Source organism: Geotrypetes seraphini, chromosome 2 (assembly GCF_902459505.1).
Source record: "Geotrypetes seraphini chromosome 2, aGeoSer1.1, whole genome shotgun sequence".
Lineage (NCBI taxonomy): Eukaryota > Metazoa > Chordata > Amphibia > Gymnophiona > Dermophiidae > Geotrypetes > Geotrypetes seraphini.
In genome coordinates, this window is record NC_047085.1 from 329795504 (window position 1) to 329823235 (window position 27732).

Sequence of the window (27732 nt, forward strand, 5' to 3'; positions counted from 1 at the left end):
GGGCAATGGGGATTAAGTGACTCGCCCAGGGTCACAAGGAACAGTGTAGGATTTGAACCCACAACGTCATCCTCGCCACACCCCAGAACCTTATCACGCTTCGTACTGTCAGGCACTATAAAGTTACCGCAATGTCATACCAAATTCAAAACATCCCCACCCCATGCTGTATGAGGTCTTGTCCTGTCAGAACTTCTATCGTATCAAGCAGCCTTATGGGGCAAAGACCTAGAAAAACTAATCACACTCACAAACAATTATGGAGAATTTAGGAAACACCTAAAAACATTCCTGTTCTCGAAATACCTAGGTAACGAACAAGAACAATAGCCCCCTTCGCAATCCCACCCAAATCTGATCTTGTAAACTGCTAACCCCTAATCACTAACAATGAATGCTCCATTCAATTTATGGAATTTTCTAATCCATTGTAAACCACACGGTACTTCATGGTCCTGCAGTATACAACCTATTGTTATTATTGTTAATGCTGTTACTATCAGATGAACACTGCCATACTCTGTAAGTAGCTGTCTGTTCAGTTTCTCTTTATTGTAAACCGCCTAGAAGTCGCAAGATTGTTGGCGGTATATAAAAATAAAGTTATTATTATTATTATTATTATTACAAAGTCCTCTCTGGCATGGCACCTATTTACTTATCCAAATTATTTTCCTTTACTCAATCCAAGCATTCACGTAGTTCACAGTGTCTTTTTAATTTTCCATCTATTAAAGGCTGTCGTTACAAAAAACATCACCAATCTTTGCTTTCTTATCAGGGATAAGGAACTGAAACCTTTGTTACTGAGTTCTGCGTCTTATCATCACTTCCGAAAGCAGTTGAAGACACATTTGTTCGCCAACTAATTAATCCTCTCTAGTTTGTATTATTTGTTACATTTTGTTAACTGCATTGAACTTACCGGTTATGCAAAGGGTCATATTCTACTCATGACAGAAGGTGGAATCCTAAGTAAAGGCATAGAGGAGATAACCTGCATGTTCAGTACAGAGAAGCAAATACATAAGAACATAAGAATAGCCGTTACTGGGTCAGCCCAATGGTCCATCAAGCCCAGTAGCCCATTCTCACGGTGGCCAATCCAGATCACTAGTACCTGGCCAAAACCCAAGGAGTAGCCATATTCCATACTACCAATCCAGGGCAAGTAGTGGCTTCCCCCGTCTTTGTCAATAACAGACTATGGACTTTTCCTCCAGAAACTTGTCCAAACCTTTCTTAAAACCAGCTACGCTATCTGCTCTTACCACAACCTCTGGCAATGCGTTCCAGAGCTTAACTATTCACTGAGTGAAAAAAATTTCCTCCTATTGATTTTAAAAGTATTTCCCTGTAACTTCATCGCGTGTCCCCTAGTCTTTGTAATTTTTGATGGAGTGAAAAATCGATCCACTTGTACCTGTTCTACTCCACTCAGGATTTTGTAGACTTCAATCATATCTCCCCTTAGCCGTCTCTTTTCCAAGCTGAAGAGTCCTAACCATTTCAGTCTTTCTTCATACGAGAGGAGTTCCATCCCCTTTAACATCTTGTTCGCTCTTCTTCGAACCTTTTCTAGCGCCACTATATCCTTTTTGAGATAAGGAGACCAGAACTGAATGCAATATTCCAGATGAGGTCGCACCATGAAGCGATACAGGCATACAACTCTAGACACCTCACTGGGCAGACTACAAGAGCCGTGCTGGGTTTTATCTGCTATCTATTACTATGAAAATGAACCACAATTTTCTGCACTGTGCACATCCTTAAAAATTTTAATTCGTCTTACTTGATGTTATTATTTACAATATTTCTGTTGCCTTGTTTTTTAATCCTGTAAACCGCTTTGAATTTTAAGGCTTATACATAGGGTTAACACATTCCGTGAAGTAAAAATCTGGACCCATGGCCACGCCCCCATGACCGCCCCGTTCCGTCCCCCCACCCCCAGATGGCATCCGCGCATGTGCGCACATGACATCACTGTGTTGTGTCCACGCATGCCCCTTCCTGACATGATTTTGGTGGGAAGCTTTTCAAAACCCGGACAAAGTGCCGGGTTTTGAAAAGCTATCCAGATTCCTGGATATGTCCTGAAAAAGAGGACTTGTCCAGGGAAATCCAGACATCTGGTAACCCTACTTATGCGGTATATAAATAAAAAATGTATCCCCCTCTTTTACTAACGCGTACCGCGGGCTTTAACACCGGCAGCGGCGGTAACTGCTCCGAAGCTCATAGAATTCCTACAAGCATCGGAGCAGCTACCACTGTTGCCAGTGCTAAAACCCGTTAGTAAAAGAGGGGGTATGTTATGTTACTATGTAAAAGCAAAAGAGGCCACATAGCCCATTTTCTGTTTGGAGTCCAGTAGAACCCCTAAATCTCTAACCTGTATTACCCACAGCAGTACTGTTTGCAGATCCGGTTGCTGCACATCAAAGAGAAATCTAATATAATAAAATACTAGGCCGCGCAAGCGCACTCAAAAGTCATGTTCCCTGATCCGTCGCGGAAAGACGAGTGCACATGCGCGGCCCCGCCTCTCACTGTGCATAGTTCTGCGGCGGCTTTCAAATTAAAAAAAAAAGTTACACAGCTGCGGCAGCCTTCCTCACCCCCGGCTCTCACTGCATGGTACCGGCTCCTCTCTCGAACTGCACCAGGATCGAGAGAGGAGCTGCGGCGGCGGCTTTCAAATTAAAAAAAAAAATACACAGCTGGGGGTCGCCGCTCTCACCCGGCTCTCACGGTGCGGCTGAGCGCTGGCGGCCGGCGAACCCTAATTGCGGCGGCGGCGGCTTTCAACTACAAAAAAAAAAAAAAACACAGCTGAGGGTAGCAGCTCTGACCCGCCTCTCACGGTGCCGTGTTCCCTGATCCGATCTCTGTTCTTCCTGCACCATGGCATGCCGCCGCTGGCTGGGAGCTCCTGGGGGCCGGCGGCGTGAGCCGCCCGGCCGGTGCTGAGGTCCCGCCTCCCGCTTCCGCCCTACACGGCGCCGCAAGACCCGGCCCTACAAAACGGCCCTACACTCAGATCCGCGAACAGGGGATCAGGAGCTAAACAGAGATTAAAAAAAACAAACATACAGTGGACAAGGACAGAGACACAAAAACACTCACAGAAGGACAGGGGTCTAAAGAGACAGATTGAAAAAAATAACAAAACACTAAGGAGAGAGAGAGACACAGGAAACAAATGTTACAGCCGGTAGGCTGTTTTAAAGAAAGCATGCTGGACAGGGGGAGCAGGTAAGGGGTGCTGCTGGACAGGGGGAGCAGGGAAGAGGGTCAGGGGGAGAAAGTAAGGAGTGCTGCTGGACAGGGGAGCAGGGAAGAGGGTCAGGGGGAGAAAGTAAGGAGTGCTGCTGGGCAGGGGGAGCAGGGAAGAGGGTCAGGGGGAGAAAATAAGGAGTGCTGCTGGACAGGGAGAGCAGGGAAGAGGAACAGGGGAGCAGGTAAGAAGTGCTGCTGGACAGGGCGAGCAGGAAAGAGTGACTGGGGAGCAGGGAAGAAGTGCTGCTGCACAGGGGGAGCAGGGAAGAGGGACAGGGGGAGCAGGTAAGGAGTGCTGCTGGACAGGGGGAGGTAAAAGGAAGGGAGAAGGCCTAATGCTGGACAGGTGGAACAGGCAAGGGGTGATGGTTGACAGCCGAGGAAAGAGAGAGACAGAAAGTGGCCAAGGGGAGAGAGAGAAAGAAAGAAAGAAAGACACACACATCTATTCTAGCACCCGTTAATGTAACGGGCTTAAAGACTAGTACTGTATAAAGTAGAAAAAGTCATCAAATAATTAGAGGGGAAGAAACAGCTCCTTTATGAACACTTCCCTCTATGCTGAGCGGGAGTCGTCCACCTACGATGGAGGAGTGCTGTTTCATTATCACATTTTTAATAGTGAGGGACTGGCAAACTCTGCAGGACTCCAGAAAACCTGCCTGTCTCTAGCAATTAAAATACAATAATTTCAGTACCACCCCCTACTGGCAGCAAGGCAGTTGGAAGACTCCTGCTTACGAAGTGCCTAAGAAGAAAGGTAGGATAAGCAGGCTAAGAACGCTTCAGCTTAGAGAAAAGACAACTGAGAACAGATATGTCAGATGTTCTGAAAATTATGGGTGGTAGAAATAGGAGTATTCAGGGTTTTCTTTTTGGATTTTGTTTTTATTCATTTTCTATCTCCGCTCCCCATACAGATACACTCTCTCTCACTATTATCACTCCAACCTCACCCCACTAAACACAGAACTGTAAGTTCCTCACTTTCCGTACAGACACAAGAAGCCAAACTAATTACTAATTAATCCCCCCCTTTTTACAAAACCGCAAAAGCGTTTTTTAGCGCAGGCCAGCGCGCTGAATGTTCTGTACTGCTCCTGAGTGTCGGGAGCAGCGCAGAGCATTCAGTGTTTTGGCCTGCGCTAAAAACCGCTATTGCGGTTTTGTAAAAGTAGGGGGGTAAGAGTTTTAGGAGTCTCTGCATCTGTATTTGCATCCAATAGATGCTAAGTCATTTTGAAGCACTAGTGATTCTTTGACGAAGCACAGCACGCACATTTTTTTCAAACTAATGATACTCGTTCTTAGCCTACAGGGCCGGATTTAGATGAAAAGAGGCCCTAGGCTATTCCACTTATGAGGCCCTTTCACCTCCCATTTTTAAGTTTGTAAATTACATGAGAGATAATAAAATACATCATTACTGTGATATATATCAATATGTTAAATGAAACATGTTGTTATTGGTACTAAATTTTATAAAAAATGTGACACGGATCTTGAGGCCCTAGGCTGAAGCCTAGTTAGCATATAGGAAAATCCGGCCCTGCAACCCTGATCAAAATGTTAATGTCTTGGTTTCAGTATTTCTCTTGCTTTCAAAAAATATAACATTGTCGTCACTGTAATTGTCGACACCCCCACTGTTGTATGCTGCAGGCCACTTAAAATCTCTTCTTGGTTCTAATTCCAGACTGTTCCTTTATTTTCATTGTTGTTCAAACATTTTAAATTACTTTTTGAGGGTAAACAGTATAAAGCAATATACAACAATACCAAAACAGAGGTGCACATGAACTCTCAAATTCTATAAAACACACTATTCACATTTCAATTGGTGCAAATGGCTATACCTGAAGTTACTCACCGGTCTCGGACATAAGTGCTATTCGATAAACTGAGCCTAACTTTAAGCACTGTTTATAGAACAGCACAGTTTTTTCGGTGCTGATTTCTTAGACGCCTTATAAAGAATTTACTTTGAAATGTGCATCACTGAGTATAGTATACAAATCACATCCACTATTGATTTAATTGACAAAACCTTTGCAAATGAAACCATACCTTTTAATTTTTCCCCACACCATTTCCTTTCTCAGCTGCAACATATTTGCCTTTAGCAGTAAAACATACCATATTCCACCATGTATTATTTATGAGGCCATCTTCCAAAGCATCATAACATTCTTAAGAGCTAACATTATCAAAACATCAAATAACTTCTGACAATTACATTACATTACATTACAGATTTCTATTCCGCCATTACCTTTCGGTTCAAAGCGGATTACAAAAAGAGTAATGGAAGAAGGGTTACAACGTTAGATCAGAGAAGGACAATCTGCTTCAAGCTCAGCTATGAGTTCTACAAACTACCATATTAGAAAACGGTACATTAGTACTTTTAGATATAGCAAAATTACTTACCTGTAACAGATGTTATCCAGGGACAGCAGGCAGGTATTCTCACAGATGGGTGATGTTATCCATGGCTTCCTGGTACGGACAGTGCAAAAGTGTACTGTCTCTTTAACTTCTTTAGATCGCGCATGTGTGAATGCCTTCCTACCTGATGTTGGCTTGTGGGGCCATCACTTCAGTAAAAAATCCAGGAAGACAACTAGGGGAGGCAGGAGAGTTGTGAGAATATCGGCTTGCTGTCCTTAGACAACATCTGTTACAGGTAAGTAACTAGTTACTAAGAAAGGGACGGAGGGAAGTTGGCATCTAAACAGACAATAAATTTTGTAGAACTGCTTGGCTGAACCGACTATCCTGTATGGAATGAGTATGAATTGAGGACCAGGTGGCTGCTTTACAAATTTACTCAGGAGTGGAATGGAAAAAAGCTACTGAAGTTACCATTGCTCTAACTTTATGCGCTGTAACATGACCCTCCAAAGGTAGTCCAGACTGAGCATAGCAGAAGAAGCTCCTGTCTGCCAACCATTTAGAGACTGTTCTCTTGGTTACAGGAGCTTTCAGTCTGTTAGGATCAAAATAAAAGGAATAACTGAGCTGAAGTTCTATGAGGCTTGGCCCAATCCAGGTAATAAGCTAAAGCACGTTTACAGTCCAATGTGTGGAGTGCAGTTTCACTAGGATGGGAATATGGTCTTGGGAAGAAGACTAATAGAATTATAGGCTGGTTGAGATGGAATTCTGAAACTACTTTTGGCAGGAATTTGAGATGAGTACGCAAGACAACTCTGTCATGAAAGAATGTTGTATAAGGCAGATCTGCAACAAGTGCTTGGAGTTCACTGACTTGGCATGCTGAAGTTATACAGATTAAGAAGACCATTTTCAACATGAGGCACTGGAGGGATGATGACGCAAGAGGTTCAAATGGTGGCTTCATTAGAGTGGAAAGTACAATGTTAAGGTCCCAATAACTGATGGAGGTTTGATTGGGGGTTTGGAGTGTAGGAAGCCTTTTATGAACCTGCTAACTAATGGGTGTGCAGCCAGAGGTTTTTCATTCAGAGGTATGTGAAAAGCATTGATAGCACTAAGGTGCACCCTCTCTGAAGTTGTCTTTAGACTAAAGTTGGAGAGATGTAAGAAGTAATCTAGAATTGAGGACAGGACATATATCTGGGAGTAAGGTTCATTGGTTACACCAGAGAGTAAACCGGATCCACTTGAATTTATAACAGCGTTGTATGCAGGGCAGGATTAAACAATAGGCCAAGTAGGCACGTGCCTAGGGCCCGAAATGGTCAGGGGGGGCCCGATGAAGGAGGGCATCAACATTGTTTTTTTCCAAATGGCAATGGGCCCCTCCAGCATCGATTGGCAATGCGGCCCCCCCCCCCCCCCCCCCCCCCATCGACGGAAAGTAAGACAAGCAAGCAACGTGGGTAAGAAAGGCAACAGGAACTGTAATTGTGCAAGCAGTGCTGCTTGCCCAAAGCTTCCCTCTGACGCAGCTTCCTGTTTCCTCCTGGGCGTATGGTGGGGTGAGGTAGGGCAGGGGGCCCAGTGTACTTGTGAGACTAGGGGCCCTTGCCGAATTAATCCTGCCCTGGTTGTATGGATGGTTTTCTGGAAGCATCTATTATAGCTGATATAGGATCAGAGAGATAGAATTGATCAATCTGCTGGGAGAGAGGTACCAGGCTGTGAGAGTTAGAGAACATAGATTTGGGTAGAGGATGGACCCCTTGTTCTGAGTCAGAAGAGTTGGGAAAATCTGCAGTGGACAAACTGAGGTCCCACGGCTACCTTGGAGCTATGAAAATTATAGTGGCTGGTTCCTGTCTGAGTTTGAATAAAGTTTTTCCTATTAGAGGGATTGGAGGAAACACATACAGAAATTTGTTTGTCCAATCGAGCAGGAATGTGTCAGATTCTAGATGATGAGGCAAATGTAATCTGGAGCAGAAGAGTGGACATGCTGAGAAGAATTGCATACAATCATTGAGCTGAGTGACCACTCATGAAGTTGAAGAAATTTACTTAGTTTGTCTGCTAGTGTGTTCTGATTGCCTGCTAGACAGCTTTAAGAAATATGTTTTGTGGAACAGCCCAATTCCAAATCTTTGTTGCTTCCTCACAAAGCCTCCTTGTTTGTTGATATAATACATGGCTACTTGATTGTGCGGATTGCCTGGTTAAGGAGATAATCTTGAAATGTGTGTAGCGCTCTTCAAATCGCTCATAGTTTTAGGAGATTGATGTGAAAAAATTTCTCTTGAACAATCCAAATGCCTTGAATGTGAAGACTGTCTAGGTGAGCTCTCCATCCATACATGACTACATCTGTGGTTAATATCTTTTGATGTAGAGGTACATGGAACAGTAGATCCCTGGATAGGTTTGTCAGGTTTAGCCACCACTGTAGGGACTGACGAAGGAGGTGACCCTGAGTTTATGGGATAGTGGATCTGTGGCCTGAGACCACTGAGAGGCAAAAGTCCATTGAGGATCTCTGAGATGAAGACAGGCAAATGGTCTAACATGGACTGTTGAGGCCATGTATCCCAAGAGTCACATCATTTGACATGCTATGATTGTTTGGAGAGTAGATATGTGCTTGCAGAGGTGAATCAAAGTGTCTATTTCCAGTGGTCTCAATCTCGCGGCCCACGGGTTGCAAGCAGCCCGCCAGGTACTATTTTGAGGCCTCGGTATTATAAAGAATGATTCTTTATGGAAAACTTGTGCCTCAAGTGTCCAGCGGTCGCATCCAGCGGTCACTGTAATCTCATGTAAGCACTTTCCTGCATCTGTACGCGATTGTGAGGTAGAGTCCAATCGAATGCAGACGTAGGAATGCGCTTGTGTGAGATTACAGTGGTGATGCGGGTAACATTCCAGAACGTAAGGTAACCATTGGAGGCAGAGCAGCTTGTGCATGTGTCCGGTGCTGGAGGAGGTGAAAGCTGAAGGCAGTTATAGATTGTGGTATTCAGCCTAAGCCTGCTAGGAGTGTCCCCAGAGCAGTGCACAACTCAAGAGCAGACACTCTACAAACAGCTCAATTTAAACCTCAAACTGAACATTTTGATGACTTTCCTTATTTGGCCTCTAGAGGGAGCGGGAGAGCATATTTGCCTGTTTCCCAACCCTCACACAGCTCTAGGTTAGTTCCCAGCAGTCACCTGCAGGCTAGAGGCAGAAACAGCAGGAAAACCTTTTCACCTGAGGGTATGGGGTGTAGCTGCAGGCTATTACACCAGAAAGCTGAACAGTTAGAGGGACAGAAGGGAAAGGAGCAGCAACAGGAAAGACAGAGAGACTCAGGGTTGAGAGCTCTGGATGGCAGTGAGCAGCTGGAAGGTATGGAACTGACTGAGGCTGGTCTGGAGCCACCCAACCTAATGCCTCAAGATATCCAGGACATGGAACTGAAGCCTTATGCTGAGCCCCGGAACAGAGTCCTGCCAATGGAGGTTTGCTGGACTGAAGGCAAGTAATTCAGATTGCCTAAATGCTTAACTAAGCTGACTGAATGTTTTTTTTTTTTGTTGTTGTTGTTGTAGTAACCTTGAAGAAGGTGTGGTGCTTGGAGGCACCTCTAAGAAATGTAAAAGACTTGTTTTGAGATTTTGTGAGGTTTTTTTTCTCTTCCCTCTGGGTGGGGGAAGGGCTGTGGCCAGTCCCAGGCAGTAGGGAATGCTCTGCGTTTTCTGTGGTGGGATTGAGGGCCTATGATTGGCGAATTACGACCACGCAGAGCACACTCCCTGGCCAGCAGGTCAGCTGCTGAGGCCTAGTGCCGTAGCATTAGCACAGGCTGAGGATATCAGCCCAAAAGACTGTTTTTTGTTTTTGTTTTTTTTGTTTTTTGGAAGCTTTGAAAGTTTGGATTATTAATCGGCTGGAGAGCTAGCAGCAGCTTTGGGAAAGCTTGAATTATGTGTTTTTGAACTTTATTTGACTGACATTAACCCAGAGACTGTTTAACAGTGTATTCTGTTTGTTTTGGGACTATATTTTATATCTGAAACATCCTGACAAGATTGTTTTCTTTTTGATATGAAACTGATTGAACTTGAAACAAGCAAGCTGGTTTGAATGTTTTGAAGAATAAACCCAGTAATTGCTTGATACAATACCTACCTGGTGTGGTGGTGTTCCTTTCTGTTACCCCATTTTTTTCCTTGTGCTGCCCATAGCAAAGCACAAGAGTTTTCTCTTGCTACCAGTGCCCTAGGACCCATTGCCCTGAGGCTGACAGTGACAGGATGCAACCGCCGGCCACTTAAGGCACAAGTTTTCCATAAAGTTGGTCCAAAATCTTGTCTCTTGCAGCTGATACTTTGATAGTTTTTCACTTTCTGCATGTTGTACTGCTTTCAGCTGTGAATAGCTGACTTATACTTATAAGATTTATAAACTATATTACAACTACAGTACTTTGCAAGGACTACAGGGACACGACGGGCTACACCTAACCAGAAGAGGGAAGAATGTCCTTGGACACCATCTAGTCCGCCTACTCCACAGGGCTTTAAACTAGGTAAGTCGGGGGAGGGTACAGGCACAAACAACATACCTGGCGAACTAAACTGTCGATACTTTTTTGAGGCTGAGGTAAGTAGTCACCGAAATTATGAGTCAGGGGCGAGTACACACACTTTTGAGTCGGGGGTAGGTTCACATCATAATTATGGGTCACATTGTAATTCCGGGTCTAGGGGGAGTAAACATTGTAATTCTGGGTATATGGGGAGTACACACTGTAGTTCTGAGTCTAGGGGGAGCATAAATAACGCAAATAACGCTAAAGATGTTCAAGTAGCTCAAACAGGAATATCCCCACTGAGACGTAACAAAAATACAACATGGAGGGCTATGTACGTCAATGCACACAGTTTGGGAAACAAGATCCTGGAAATGGAAACAGAAATAAGGAATGCCGACCTGGATGTGGTGGCGATATCTGAGACCTGGCTCACAGACTCCCACGGGTGGGACATGGCCATACCAGGTTACAACTTGCTTCGTCGGGACAGGGAGGGCAGAATGGGAGGAGGTGTAGCATTATATACTAAAGAAGATATTAGGGTCACAAGAATCTCGGATATCCAGTACACTGGGGAATCCCTTTGGGTTAATTTGGCCAGAGGGAAGGACAAATGCTTGTATCTTGGCGTGATTTACAGACCCCCAAGACAACAGGATGACTTGGATATGGAAATAATCGGAGATATAGAAAATATCACCTTGCATGGGGACACGGTATTGTTAGGTGACTTCAACATGCCTGATATGGATTGGGATACACTTACCTCTGCTTCCGGCAGCAGCAGGAGGCTATTAAACTCTATGAAGGGAGCTGGTCTCAAGCAACTGGTGTTGGACCCTACGAGGAATCAGGCAATACTGGACCTATTACTTACCAATGGGGAAAGTGTAACAGAGGTCTCGGTGGGGAACACATTGGCCTCCAGTGACCACAACATGGTATGGTTCGATCTTAGGAAAGTTTCACTAAATCTACCACACTAACCAAGGTCCTCAAATTCAAAGACACAAACTTCCTAGACATGGGTTCCTTTATTCACCAGGCGCTACAAAGGAAAACAGAAACCGATAGCGTGGAAGAAATGTGGTCGACTTTGAAAGCCACCATACAGGAAGTGACAAACCGCTATGTTAAATTAGTAAGCAAACGGCGAAGGAACAACAAGCCACAGTGGTTTACTGCGGAGATCTCAGACCTCATCAAGGAGAAGAAAAAAGCATTCATCTCTTACAAACAATCGAGGAAACAGGACTCTAGAGCAGATTATTTGACCAAATCAAAAGCCGTCAAAACAGCAGTTAGGGAGGCTAAATTCCGCATGGAGGAGTCTCTGGCAAAGAACATCCGGAAGGGAGATAAATCCTTCTTCAGGTATATCAGTGACAGAAGTAGGAACTCAGGCGGGATTGTACGTCTTAGGAAACCAGACGAAGACTATGTGGAAAAGGATTCAGAAAAAGCCCAACTATTAAATGAATATTTCTGCTCAATCTTCACCCGAGAAGCGCCGGGACACGGCCCTCAGCTACAGACAAGGGCTGACTCAGTTGACCTGTTTAGTAACTTCGAGTTTACGCCCAGCAGTGTCTACGGTGAGCTGTCAAAGCTCAAGGTTAACAAGGCAATGGGGCCTGACAACCTACACCCCAGGGTGCTTAGGGAGTTGAGTGATATCTTGGCAGAGTCACTGTCATCACTCTTCAACCTCTCCCTTAGTACAGGCAGCGTCCCATTGGACTGGAGGACGGCCAACGTCATTCCACTCCACAAAAAAGGCTCAAAGATGGAGACAGCAAACTACAGACCAGTGAGTCTAACATCGATAGTGAGTAAACTAATGGAAACTCTAATCAAATATCAGTTGGATAAGATCTTGGATGAGGAGAATCTACGGGATCCCAGTCAACATGGATTTACTAGGGGAAGATCATGCCAATCCAACCTTATCAGTTTCTTTGACTGGGTGACGGGGAAGCTGGATATTGGGGAGTCCCTGGACATAGTGTACCTGGACTTTAGCAAAGCATTCGATAGCGTAATAATAATAATAACTTTATTTTTGTATACCGCAATACCACAAAACAGTTCAGAGCAGTTTACAGGGGAAGAGACTGTACATATACAGCGAAGTTACAGAATATCAGAAAACAGTTTCAGAGTAGTTTACAGGAGATGAGAACTGTACATATGCAATGAAGGTACAGAGAATTAGTTATCAAGTGTATGGTATAAACCAGTGGCAATTACAAAATGATCCAATATTGTAGCAAGGGGGGTGCAGAAAGGGGAAAGAAAAAATAACCGGGGGAGGAAGGGGAGGGAGGGAGGCGAGGTTGAGATTAGTAGTTTGGTTGGGAGGGCGGGAGTTAGAGGAATTTATCAAAGAGGTATGATTTGAGAGATTTCCTGAAGGATAGATAAGTTGGGGCAAGAGAGATGAGTGTGGTCAAGCAGTCATTCCATTTGCCAGCTTGGAAAGAGAGGGTTTTGTCGAAGAATCTTTTGTAGATGCATCTTTTTGGGGAGGGGTAGGCAAACAGGTGGGCATTGCGTGTACGGTTAGAGCCTGGGAAGACGAAGTGGCGTGACAGGTATATCGGGGCTGAGCCAGTTAGGCAGGCGAGCCAGCAGAGGCAGGCGAATTTGAAGATGACCCTTGCTTCAAACAGTAGCCAATGAAGTTTTCTGTAGAAAGGACTGATGTGGTCTGACTTTTTGAGCCCATAGATGAGGCAGACGGCGGTGTTTTGGATGAGTCTTAGTCGTTTAATGGTTTTCTTGTAGGAGCCCAGGTATATGATGTTACAGTAATCCAGGGTGTTTAGGATTAGGGATTGGACCAGCAAACTGAAGGTGGGGAAATCAAAGTAATGTTTGATGGAACGGAGTTTCCAAAGTGTGGAAAAGCATTTTTTGACCTGGGCATTGGTGTGATCTTCCAAAGTGAGGCATCGGTCCAAGATGACTCCGAGAATTTTTATAGTGGAATTGATTGGATACGTTAAACCATTAAGTTGCAGGGTGGTGGTCGTTAGTTTGTGGTTGGGACTTGCAAGGAAGAACTTGGTTTTTTCTGGGTTTAGTTTCAGTTTGAAGCGTGTGGTCCAGTTTTCTACCATGGTGAGGACAGTTGAGATGTATTGTTCTGTCTCATGTGACAGTGAGGTGATAGGTATGATGATTGTAATGTTATCTGTGTAAATATAGGATTTCAGGTTACAGTTCGATAACATATGTCCCACACCGCAGGTTGCTGAGCAAGATGAGTTCTATAGGATTAGGAGACACATTGACGAAATGGGTTGGGAACTGGCTTGGAGGTAGGCTTCAAAGGGTAGTGGTGAACGGCACCCCCTCCGAAATGATGGAGGTGATCAGTGGAGTGTCACAGGGCTCGGTCTTGGGCCCGATCCTATTCAACATCTTTATAAGGGACTTGGCAGAAGGGCTTCGAGGGAAAATAACTTTATTCGCCGATGACGCCAAACTAAGTAATGTAGTGGGCAAATGCACAACGGACGAAGATTCAACGCCCGACAACATGATACATGACCTACTCCTACTGGAGCGCTGGTCTAGGACCTGGCAACTCAGCTTCAATGCCAAAAAATGCAAAGTTATGCACCTGGGCAGCCAAAATCCATGCAAGATCTATACCCTTAATGGCGAGATCCTAGCAAGAACGGTAGCAGAACGAGACTTGGGGGTGATCGTCGGTGAGGACATGACGGCTGCCAATCAAGTGGAGCAAGCTTCATCCAAGGCAAGACAAATCATAGGTTGCATACGCAGGGGTTTCATCAGCCGTAAACCGGAAGTCATTATGCCATTGTATAGATCCATGGTGAGACCCCACCTGGAATACTGTGTGCAATTCTGGAGGCCGCATTATCGCAAGGATGTGCTGAGACTGGAGTCGGTTCAGAGAATGGCCACCCGGATGGTCTCGGGACTCAAAGATCTCTCGTACGAGGAACGGCTAGACAAATTGCGGCTGTACTCACTCGAGGAGCGCAGAGAGAGGGGGGACATGATTGAGATGTTCAAGTATCTCACGGGCCGCATCGAGGCTGAGGAAGATATCTTCTTTTTCAGGGGTCCCGCGACAACAAGAGGGCATCCGTGGAAAATCAGAGGCGGGAAACTACGAGGTGACACCAGGAAATTCTTTTTCACTGAAAGGGTGGTTGATCGCTGGAATAGTCTTCCACTGCAGGTGATTGAGGCCAGTAGCGTGCTTGATTTTAAAGCCAAATGGGATCGACACATGGGATCTATTCACAGGGCAAAGGTAGGGGAGGGACAGTAGGGTGGGCAGACTTGATGGGCCGTGGCCCTTATCTGCCGTCTATTTCTATGTTTCTATGTTTACTCCCCCAATATTCACAGGAACCCCGCGATGATCAAAAAACCGCGAATACGGTTTTTCACCTGGGGAGGCAGGAGAGGGCAGTTGGAGTGCTGGTGAGTGAAGGAAATCGCTCACGGTATGCTCCAACCATCTCTTCCTGCACTAATTCAGGCTTCACCAATCAGGAGCTGCTTTGACATGCTGCTCCTGATTGATGAAGCCTGACTTTAGCACAGAAAGTCCCGGTCAGAGAATACCACAAATGACCAGGACCGCGAACCGCGAATGACCAGGGGAACACTGCATATGACAACTTTGCATGAAGTAAAACTCGATATAGTTACTATAATGAGTTTTACCTCATGCAAAGTTGTAATTTCTTTAATAAGACATTAACTATTTTTCTGCGGCTCTCCAAGTACCTACAAATCCAAAATGTGGCCCTGCAAAGGGTTTGAGTTTGAGACTGCTGGTCTAGCTTGTGCTAGGGAAGGTAAGCATGAGACTGAGTTGTATCTAGCAGTGCCCCCAATGAATTCCAAGCTCTGTGATGGTTGGAGGTGGGATTTCTGGTAGTTGACTGCAAATCCCAAAAGCTCTAGAAGACATATGGTTCATTGCTGATTGAGCCACTTGAGGTGAGGATGCTTTTAGCAACCAATTGCCCAGATAAGGGAATACATGAAAGCCGTAAGAGCAGAGTGTTGCAGCTACTACGACTAAACACTTTGTGAAGACTCTGGGTGCTTTTGCTAGGCCACCTCATTCTTCTCTAGAAGGGGATACAAAGTGCCAAGGGAGAGAATGCAAAACTTCTCTGACTAAATATTTGTTGAGAGCTTGGAGGTCAAGAATCGGGTGCAGCTCTCTGGTCTTCTTCGGTTTGAGGAAATATTTGGAGTAGAACCCCACTGCTGAAAAAATACTGGTTCGATGGCATTGAGTTGTAGGAGGGCTGAGAGTTCTTGTTGAAGAGGGGAGGGCTGCTGTAAGGTGAAAGAGAATTGTTTGGAGTTTTTTTTCTCATAGATGAATGGCATAATCTTCCTTTATGACTTGTAAAACCCAGTTGTCATATATAATGAGAGTTCAGCAATAGTGGTAATGGGTTAGCCAACCTCTGATGGTGTGAGGAGGAGGTTGGAATAGAAGAATGGTGGCTAAGCTCTGGATGAGTGAGTCAAAAGGATTGAGTTGACTTTTGTGCCTGAGGTTTCTGGGAATGCTGCTGTCTAGGGTTCTCCTGTGGAGGAGCCCTGGAGGCAGAATTTGGTTGTTTAGTGCCGTTTGTAGGGTGCCAACGGGTATCTAGGGTTATAGTAATGCCTAGGAGGTTGAGGTTTTGATGATTTAGCAGAGTGTGGTGAGTGGGGATAGTGTAGTGCAGTGGTTAAAGCTACAGCCTCAGCACTTTGAAGTTGTGGGTTCTAACCCACACTGTTCCTTGTGATCCTGGGCAAATCACTTAATCCCCCCCATTTGCCCCAGATACATTAGATAGATTGTGAGCCCACTGGAACAGACAGGGAAAAATGCTTGAGTACCTTAATAAATTCATATAAACCATTCTGAGCTGTCTGGGGAGAACAGTATAGAAAAATAGAAAATTGAAAAACTAGACAACAGAGTGCTCATGCCTGGTAATTTTTTGTGTGGCTTCTTCAATTTTGTCTCCGAAGAGTTTATCACCGAGACAGGGAATGTTTGCTAGGTGGTCCTGGACATTAGGATCTAGATCAGACACTTGTAACCATGCCTGTCAGTGCATAGCAATAGATAACGCTGATGCCCTAGAGGTGATGTCAAAGGCACCAAAGACAGATCGTGCCATGAACTTTCTAGTCTCCAGAAGATCATGGGTGTTTTTCTGAAATTCTTCCAACTGATCTCCTGGAATATACTGCTCATAATGCAATAGTTGTTGTACCAGTTGCTTGAAGTAAAATGTCATGTAGAAATTGTAACTGAGAATGTGACTGGGTAGAACTGTATTCTGATATAACCTGCGGCAAAATTTGTCCAGGGTGCCGCCTTCTTTGCCTGGTGGAGTGCTGGAATAGGTCCTAGTGCTGGAGGACTTTTTAAGGACAGTAAGGAGTGATTCTATAGTTGAGGTTTGACAAACCCTGGGCATGACTGGACTTTATAAAGGGAGTCTAATTTCCTGGGTGCCACAGGAATGAGTAGAGGTGCTTCCTAATTTTTAAACATGGCTTCCTTCATTAAGTTGTGGAATGGAAGTTGTGGAATGGAAAGTTTAAACAATCTTTGGGAATTTGCTCAAAGTCTAGAGCATCAAATAGCTCAGTTCTCAGTTCAGATTCAGATTACATTTTACAAGCAGAGCTTGTCCCATCTGATGAATGAATTTAGTAAAAGATAGGCTCTCAGGTGGTGACCTTCTTCTAGGTGGTGGAGGAGAGGGATCAGATGAGATTCCATACGACTCTGGGTCAGAATAGGACTGATCTGTAAGGTCTGAATCGAATTCAATGCCTGGAGATTGGGTATGTCTGGAATGATGATCTGTAGAAGCATAACGCCACTCAGAAGACTGGTAATTCTGATGTTGGGTCGAACGATGAGAGGAGCTTCTATCCCTATCCTGGTGCTGATCTGAAGTAGATCTGGAAGAAGTACTGGATCTAGTAGTACAATGGCAACAAGCTGAGTGTGACCTGGTACCTGAAGCTGGGAGATCCTCGAGAGGAGGAATGCTGGTCCCTGGCCTAACTCCTGGCAAGCCCTGAAGGCCACTGCTGACTGCTGCTGACAGGGGGCCCGATGCTGCAGAGTAGAGTAGCCAGGCTGATCAGTTCTGACAGGGGGAACTGTTGCAGCGGAGAAGAGAAAGCCTGATGGCGGTAGGGTCTGTGGGGACCTATACACTGGTGGAGTGATCTTAGAAAGAGATCTGGCCTTGTGATAAAGCCTGCGTTATTTAAGGGAATGGCTCAAAAGGAAATTAGGCGGTTGCAGATAATCCAGAATGCTTCCATTAAACTAATTATGAAAGCAAAGAAGTTTGATCATGTGACACCTCTACTTCAAAAAGCCCATTGGCTTCCAGTGTCTCATCGTATTCCATATAAATTATGTCTGCTAACATTCAAATCTCTCTTATTTAAAACTCCAGCTTTTATTTATAAAGCATTGATACCATATAATTCTTCTAGATTATTGAGATCAAATGACCAACATTTATTGGTCATTTCTTCACTTAAAATTATCAATACTCTTTGGCAATTTATCTTTACTATTACGGCGCCTCAGACTTGGAATTCACTCCCACTTTACTTAAGAGAGGAAAAGAACTTGGAAAAGTTTAAGAGCAAACTTAAGAGTTTTCTTTTTAAAGATGCATTCAATATTTAATTGATTTGCCTACTGCTCTTCTGTTTATTTTTAAACCTTCAATTCAGTTTTGTCTTTCCCTTCCTGTTGTGCTTAACCTCTAATTGTTGACTCCTATATTACTTAGATTGTATTTCTTTCCTGGCCTTACCTATTGTTTCATTGTGTTCGTAAATGAGTTTTTTTTATTATGTTTTGCAAACTTAGTCCCTTGTTAGTTATGTATGTTTATTTTATGTATATTTTAACTATGTATTTTGCTGATTTGTAAACTTGAAACTTGATACACTGGTGGAGAGATCTGAGAAAGAGATCTGGCCCTGTGATAAAGCCTGGTGGTGGGAGGATCCGTGGGGACCTATACACCAGCAGGGAAAGAGCTAAGAAGTAGCCAGGGACCCGGTAGAGCCTGGAGTCAAGGGGCTCAAACATGACGACCAGAGGTAGGACAAGTGAAAATGAATCTAGGCAAGTCCTCAGTGTATGCGTTTGCAAGAAGACAACTGAGGGGCTGGAAGAGTCAGTGCATTTGTGCAGGATAAGATGACCAAGCGATAGAGAACCTGGAAGAGTCCAAGGACCCTGGGAGCATTGGCCAAAGGACTGAGGAGCAGTCTGGCGGAGGGACTGGCTGGGACTGTGACAACCGGCGGAGGGACTGGTAAATGGCACCAGATGCTGCCAAAGACCTTGAGGGCAAATGGAGGGTCAGAAAGGACTCTTGAGAAGGCCTGGAAGAGACAAAGTCCAGGCAGGACCTGGGAAAATGAGAAATCCAGGGAGGTAGTGGTGAGAGCAGATAGTGTGGATGGTTTTGACAATTTCCTGGGGGGAAGTTCATAGTCTGTTATTGAGAGGGACATGGGGGAGTCCACTGCTTGCCCTGGATTGGTGGCATGGACTGTTGCTGCTCTTTGGATTTTTGTCGGGTGCTGGTGACCTGGATTGGCTGCCGTGGGACAGGCTACTGGGCTTGATAGACCATTGGTCTGACTCAGTAAGGCTATTTTTATGTTCTTATGTAAGACCTCAGAGTGATGCTTGGGCTAGGCTGATACTGATGGAGCCGAGGGAGGAACTTGGGCTACCTGTGACTGTAGCATAACTGCCAACTCCCTTTAAAGTAGCTCTTTTATTTGGTCCTGGACTGTCCCAGTACCACAGATGTTGTCAGTACGGTCGGTGCTGCAGTGCACTGAGGCATTGGGGACCTCAAATGAAGAGGCACATCTCTCTATTTCTGCCCTGAACTCCTTAAGTATTACTTATACAAACCCGTAAACACCACATATCCAAGCTGCACCATGTTTACTCACATTAATCCAACCCATCCCAGCACCCCCAAATCTAACACTCCACCCCACATCTTAACACTCTAAAGTACATCAACTGAATGTATAGGTCAAACCATGGCAGAATCGGGTCATGGAAGCCCACAATCAATCTAGCATCCATGTGCTTCCAAAGAGGGCTTCATAACAATATATTGGTAATCAAATCAACTAGCTTCCATACTGCCGGGACAGATCTCATCCAGAAAAGCTTCCAGTTCTTTAAGGTCTTTAAAATCATGTGGGCAATTATGCATTGTGACCCCCAACCCAGCAGGGTAAAGCATACCTTAATGGGCATAAAACACCTTCAGTCGGCTATACAATACTGATCACTTGGCTACAGCATTTTGCAGTGTTCTTATTTAAATCTGGCAGGAATAAGATTATGTGACCCTCATATTTGACTGGTGACCTCAGTCCTTACTTTCTGCATAATGTCAACCACTTGATTTCAGCATGGAAGTCTCAGAATCAAAGACCTTGGTCCTTGTCATGAAAATTACATTAAAAACGGCTCTTTATGCGCCTTTAAAATAAAGAATTTCTAGATTTGGAACTTCACAGGATCTGTGCCTTCCCTTTCTTCTGGAACACCCAGAATACTCAGATTGTTCCTTCACTATCTAGTGTTTATATCCTTTATCTCATTCTAGCTGTGCCAAAGCCCATGATTTGAGCACCTCTACCCACACCTGGAAATTCACCATATCATTTTTCACAGCACTCAGTTCATTTTTAATACTCCCCATGTCATCTCTCACCCGGAGAACAAATCCTTCACTGAGCGCAACTTATCCATTAAAGACATGAACGGTCCCAAGCTGCAAACTCCCTCACTCCCTCTATTTCTTACCTGAAGCGCAGCTGGTCAGCAGGAGGCAGCCTCAAAACAGGCTGCTCACAGCCAGCCCTGGCAGGGCTTTTCCTCTGATGCAACTGCCATTGCTGGTAGTGCTTCAGGGCTTGAGGGAGGGAGGGGGTTTGCAGCTCAGGACCGCTGCCACTGGTGCTTCAGGAGACATTTTTTCCACCAGCGATTTTTTTTGCCGGTTGGGTGAGAGCCAATTAACTGAAATTCTACTGTATTTCAAATGGCTCCTTTACACTTACAAAAGCCGTAGCTGCTTCCTGTTTGCCAGATGCCATCAGCAATACAAAATCACCACATTGTTATTGATGATATGAGCCAGATTGAGTGGGAACAGAAATGCCCTGGTGCTGCCAACTTTTAATGATGCTGACTAGCCTCCAAAGAAACAGCGGTGGAGACAAGAAAAGTCAGGATAGCACAAACACAGGTATAAAAGGAAATTTATTATAGATGACTCGACACGATTTGTGTTTCGGCTACAAGGGCCTGCCTCAGGAGTCTACAAATGCAAACATATACAAATACAAAATTAACAAGATTAAAAACAATGTAATAAATCTTAATTACCAATCATCTGGACTATATATCAAAGATGAACTAATATATAAAAATATATATATTAATGATAATTATATAATTAAAATCAATAAAAGATCTAAATGAAATAACGTATAGGAGATCTAAAAAAGTATTTTATACACACAATAATGTATGTGATACAGCATATAAAATCAAAATAGAGAGCAGCAACTAGCATCCTCCTTCCAAACTGTTCTTAATATCCCCCCCCCTTATTGGTTTTGTAAAAGGGGGAGGGGATAGTCAGGTCTTTTGTTTATTTGTTTAATTCGATTTCTATCCCCGCCGTCAGAATGGGTTACAAGCCAACATTCACAGAAGTTACATTGGACAGTATGTTTGGCGATACAATACAATACAGTCACAAAGGGCAAGGCTGGGTAGTACAGTAACTTGAGGACATTCATAGGGAATTCCTGGAGGGGTATTTCAGAAGATTGGACTAGGGGGTCGTCAGCTGGTGATTGTTGGCGGGAGAGAGATCAGAGGGGACTGTTTGCGATTGGACCTTTAGTTGAAGAGAAAGGCCTTCACTGCCCTTCATAAGGTCATCAATGAGTTCTGTGATCTGATTTGAGGGGGTCCTTCTATGTATTGAAAAATGTGAATTCTTAATCCTACTTTATTATAGGATAATTAAACCCTCCTCCCCTCCCTTCCACCACCACTATTATTGTTTGTCACAGGCTGACTGATCACTGGACTTTATTTAAATTCAATCTCTTTTGTAATGCTGGGCATGGGCTTTATTTCTTTTAGCCCTAATTTCTATCCATAAAGTCTCCACTCTCTAATCTAAGTTTGCTTCACTGTCCTCCTTATGAAAGCATCCCTACCTTTCCTATGTTCACAGTCTTTTCTGAATTATGTTCAATTTTCTGCTCCCATCAAGCCTCAGTGATTACAATAATGTCATACCTATTCCTGGCTGCTGCTAATTTTAACTCTGTGGTTTTATCTTGCATTTTCTTGAAAAAATATTTATATTTAACATTTTATTAGAAATAGTATGATTTCCTTATTCCTGTGACTTGAGTCATAATGGGCTGGAAAAAGAGCACAATATAAGAAGCAGGTACATAAAACTCACCTAACAAATCACTGTACCCAGGGCAGGATTAACCCTTTGGTCGGCCATAGGCAAACAAGCATGTTTAGCCCTCCTTCCTATCACCACCACCATAGAATACAGTACATTTTTAACCCTATCATTTGGCTGCTCCCTCTGGCAAGCAGAAGTAAATGAGCAGCTTCTACCTGCTCAGGTCTTCCTCCTTTACAGCTGAACTATGTGAGGCTCATAAGCTTCTGAATATGAAGCAAAATTTACAGAGCAGGAGGTGACAGCAGTAACAAAACATGGTTAGCTGGCTCCTCCTGCTGTTTGGAAGACAACACAAGGTGGAGGGGATACATAGACTTTTTGTAGGTAGCAACAGTGTTGGCTTTCCCTAGCACTTTTTTCTGCAAGATAGCAACTAGCATACAGGTACAAGGTTCTACCATCAGCATACCTGTACTCATTGGTTGGCAGCTGTTAAGGTAGAAAATCTGACAGATGCCAAGGAGGTCTTGCAGCTCATCTGCATATTCCTTCCAGCATTCTCTGGAGTGACTCCCAGGTCTATCCTGATCTACTTGGGACCTCCACTACTGCTGTCCAATGTTCCCTCCAGCCACCTAACAGGTGCTGAGGAGGTCTTGCAGCCACTATTCCCTCTAAGCTGAGCAGGAGTCTGCCATATACAATCTTGCCAGTGGGAGGTGCTGTTTCATTATCACATTTTTAATAGTAATGGATAGGCAAGCTCTGCAGGACTCCAGGAAACCTGTCTGTCGCTACTGATTGAAAACAATATTGAAGCACCATCCCCTGCTGGCAACAATGTAGTTGGAGAGGACTCCCATTTAGCTTACAGGAAACAGTGCTTGCAGTCCATCTGCATCTTCCTCCCAGCATTCTCTGAGGTAACTCCCAGGTCTCGTCCAATCCACTCAGAGCCTCTGCCCCTGCTACCCAGAGCTCCCACCAGCCACCTAAAAAGTGCTGAGGAGGTTTTGCAGCCCATCTGCATATTCCTGCCAGTATTCTTCAAGTTGACTGCCAGGTCCACCCTGTCTACTCAGGGCCTCCATCCCTGCTGTCCAGTGTTCCTACCTGCCACCTACCAGGTTCTGCAGATTTTTATTTTTCTTTCTCATTTCTAATGGCTCCTCTATACTTTCTCTTCTTGATATTGACTTATCCCAATATCTTTGCTCATCTCAAAACACTGCATACTTCAGGCCTACCTTGCCCACTTTCTGCTCTCATCACCTCACCATTCCTTTTGTCTTCCACCTTCTTCACAGCTTTCAAGTTTCAACATTTTCTTCCTTTCATTTAATCATCTCTCATTCCATCTGAGTGCATCTCACCTTCATCACTGCCATCATGCCTCTCCTACTTTTCTCCGTATTTTCTTGCTCCTTCCCCTGCTCTCTGCTGGAGATTTCAATTCTGGTCCTGGCCCTCCAAATTAGGGTTACCAGATTTCCCCGAAGGAAAATCTGGACCTATGGCCACACCCCCAGGACCGCCCAGTTCCAGCCCCCTCCCCAGATGGCATCCACAAAAGCCACGTCCCGACACAATTTTGTCGGGAAGCTTTTCAAAACCCAGACACAGTGCCAGGTTTTGAAAAGTTGCCCAAACCCCCGGACATGTCCTGAAAAGGAGGGCATGTCTATGGAAATCCAGACGTCTGGTAATCCTACTCCAAATCAACTCTCACCTTACCCATGCAGGTCACACCTCAACATTTCCAATCTTATTTTTGTTCCTCTTCTTGTCCCTTCTCTGTCTTTCTTGTGTGCCCTGTGAAATGTCTGCTCTGTTTGCAACAAACTTTCCTACATCTATGATCTTTTTATTTCTCTTACTCTCCATCTGCTTTCTATGAGACTTGACTTTGCCCTGAAGACTACTTTAGTTGCTGTCCTGTGTCATGGAAGCTACCTTGTCTCCTATATACCTCGCTTGGTTGACCACAGAGGTGGTTTTGGTCTGCTCCTCGCACCTTCTTATAGATTTCAACCTTTTCTTTCAACCTCAGGTCTCACTACTTTTCTTCTATAAAACTTTACTGTTGGTTTATAAAATCAAACTTATATGCCTGCCATCCTTTCTCGACAAATTTATCATTCCTTATTATTCTTCCCGGACCCTTAGATCGGCTGATCAGAACTTACTGACCGTTCCTCCTATCAAGGAATTTTACTATATCAGAAATACAAATTTTTCCATTACAGCTCCTACTCTATGGAACGCCATGCCACCTCAACTCTGCCATGAAAATTCACTCGATAAATTCAAAACTAAACTAAAAACCTTCTTATTCCAAGACGCATTCCATAGCATTTAATAATCTCCTTTCTCAACAGCTCATAAAACAAACTGCTTTTAAGAAGCAACCCCCTTCCTGATGTTTCTTTATCTCCCCCCTCTCTCCCCCTTAATTAATTTTAATTTGTTTTAACAATGTAATTATTAACTTTCCCTCCCTCGCCATCTTCAAACTCGTGTTCGTAATCATATTTTGTCTATTTAATGTTCACATTTTCCCCCTTTACCCCCCTTTTAAAATTTATTTTAATACTTTGATAGTCAGTATATTAAAATTTAAATAAACTTGGAAACTTCTTTTGAAATCCACTCCATCTATCTATTCATTCCACTACCTCTCTGGGTGGCAGTCATCTATCATCACCCTGATAAGTCTCTTTCATCCTTTCTCACTGACTTTGACTCCTGGCTTTACTTCTTTCTCAAATTTTCATCTCTTTCCCCCATTCCTGGGGATTTTAACATTCATGCCTGTACATTTTTTGCTTTAACATACTTATTCAGTCCAGCTGTGTTCCACTACCCCTACTCACCAGAATGGGCACTGACCTGATTTTGTCTTCTTCCCCCAACTGCTCACTCTCTAGTTTCTCCAGTTTAGTTCTTCCCCTCTCTGCCAATCATCTGATAGCTTTCCTACTTAATAACCCCACAAGCACCACCAGTCCTGTCCAATCTTCAGGCCATTAACCGCTGCACTCTCTTCACCACTGTTTTATCTCATCCATTTACCGTATTTGCCGGCGTATAAGACGACTGGGCGTATAAGACGACCCCCCAACTTTTACAGTTAAAATATAGAGTTTGTTATATACTCGCCGTATAAGACTACCCCTTCTTCCGCACACCTTCTGCACAACAAATAAAACTTAAAAGAACATCAGAATTTATTTCAACAATTTTAATTAATTCACTAAAGCAATAGAATTCTTTTCCTACCTTTGTTGCCTGGTTTCTGCTTTCCTCATGTTCTCATTCAATTCCTTCCATCCACTATCTCTCTTCCTTCTGCATCTTCCATTTGCTCTGTTACTGTGCCTCTCCCTTTCTTCCCCCTTCCAAATTGGTCTGGCACCCATCTTCTTCTCTCTGCTCCCCCCATAGTCTGGCATCTGTCTTCTTCCCTGCCAGCGTCTTCTCCCTACTCTCTCTTCCTCATTTCCTTTGTGTCCTTCTCCCCCCCCCCCACCCTTCCCATGGCCTTTCAGCGTCCTTCTCCACCCCTTTGTATTCCCCCATGTGCTTTCAGCCTCCTTCTCCCTCCTCTGTCTTCAAGTGCTTTCAGAGTCCTTCCCCCCCCCTCCTGTCTTCACCATGGCCTTTCAGCGTCCTTCTCCCCCCCTCCTTCTCTACCGCCCCAGGTGCAGCACAGCCGGCCAGGTTCCCTTACTTTTGTGGCACTTCCCCGACCGACCGACAACAGCCCCGGTCTGACAAACCTCCCTGCCCTTAACCGCGAATCTAAATTACCTTCTTACAGCTGCTGTAAGAAGGTAATTTAGATTCGCGGCTACAGGGCAGGGAGGATTGTCGGACCCGGGCTGTTATCGGTCGGTCGGGGAAGTGCCACAAAAGTAAGGGAATCTGGCCGGCTGTGCTGCAATCGGGGCGGGCCGCCCCCTCTCCCTTGGTAGCCACTCGAACCGCGAGGCTACTCTCCTTCTCCTTATCTGCCCTGCCTGCAGCACAGAGCCGAACGGAAGTCTTCCCGACGTCAGCGCTGACGTCAGAGGGAGGGAGGGCTTTGTTTAAGCCCTCCCTCCCCTCCGACGTCAGCGCTGGACGTCGGGAAGACTTCCGTTCGGCTCTGTGCTGCAAGCAGAGAAGGTAGGGAGAAGAAGAGCCGCGTACATCCAGAAGACTGAGCATCCAGCCCCGCAGGAGCCCCGCGACCCTCGGAGGCGTCCCCATGGGATCCCCGCGACCCTAGGGGGCGTCCCCACGGGATCCCCGCGACCCTAGGGGCGTCCCCGTGCAGCTCTCTAAACAGTACCCGGCGTATAAGACGACCCCCGACTTTGGGGAGGATTTTAAGGTACTGAAAAGTCGTCTTATACGCCGGCAAATACGGTAATTAAAAAACTTCTAAGCAGTTTACAAAAATCATCATCATATTCCAAACATACAAATGGACAAATAAATTCATCTAAAATGCTCACAATAAGTATCATGACTCAATCAAGTGAAAGCCTCTACAAACAAGGTTGTTTTCAATACTTTCTTAAATTTTTGAATATCAGAAAGCAACCTCAATGATCCTGTCGGATGAAGTGTACATGCAACTGAAATCATAGATGCTCTCATATTAACCCAATGTTATCCAAGACTGTCAATCATGCTATTTCTTCTTATAATACTATTCTTTCCTTTGCTCTAGATCTAGCTCCTCCCGTACATTATTCTGTAATGTAAAGCATCCCAAATCCTAGCCTTGGACCTCCAGAATCCAGTAACTAAGTTCCTGTGCCTGATCAGCTGAGCACCTATGGCTAAAATCCCGTGCCTATTCTGTAATACTGCATGCATTTTTTGTGAACGCCTCTGACCCGGCCATGCCCCTCCCAAGGCCACACATCTTTTGAACTGCATGCAATCTAATTTAAATGCCCATAGTTACAGAATAGCATGCAGCTAGATCGACACTCAAATTATAATTAGCGCCAATTAAGTGCTTGTTAACTCCCAATAATTACATTACATTACATTAGTGACTTCTATTCCGCCTGTACCTTGCAGTTCTAGGCGGATTACAAAAGAGCTAATCTGGGATCCGTGCCCTGTATAGAATCTATGGGGTCTGAGATAGATTTGTATATAATAGAGGTGACAGGCATGCAAATCTACCTCATGCATATTCATAAGGAATATCTTGAAAATCCAGCTGGCTGGATGTTCCCCAGGACAGGTTTAAGAACCACTGATATATAGGATTCTGTCAGAAGATGAGAGGAGGGTTTGCTCTCACTCCTTTCTTCGAAACAGATCTCTCTTTTGGGAGCTAGCAATGCATTTAGGGGTCCTTTTATTAAGGCGCGCTAACCGATTTAGCAAGCGCTAAATGCTAAGGCACTGATTATATTCTATGCGTGCCTTAGCATTCAGCACACGCTAATCTTTAGTGTGCGCTAAATCGGTTAGCGTGCCTTAGTAAAAGGACCCCTTAGTTGCAGAGATTATAGCTATCTGAAATACTCTCATCTCAACCAGTAGTGCGGTGCCCGTTTGAGCTTTTGGGTTTCCATCAATAAAACGATTGCTGCTGTGTCTGAAATGGTAATGAGGAGATTTTCAAAACAAAAGCATTACTTCACTCTGAAAATTACACCAGGAGCAATATCTATACATACAATTTACAGCTGCATCGTATGCACTGAAGTGCAAACCCTTACCCAACTCTGCTTCCAACGCCCTTGCTTTCTGTGAGTAAAAGCATATAGAGGTGGAGGGGCATTTTCAAAACAAACATCCAAGTTCAATTTGGATGTTTCAAGCAAAACATCCAAATTGGAAGCCCAAAAAACCATTTCCAAAACCCGAACTGCTAGACATCCAAATGTATATTTTTTTGGAAAATCATCCACTTAGATAACTAGG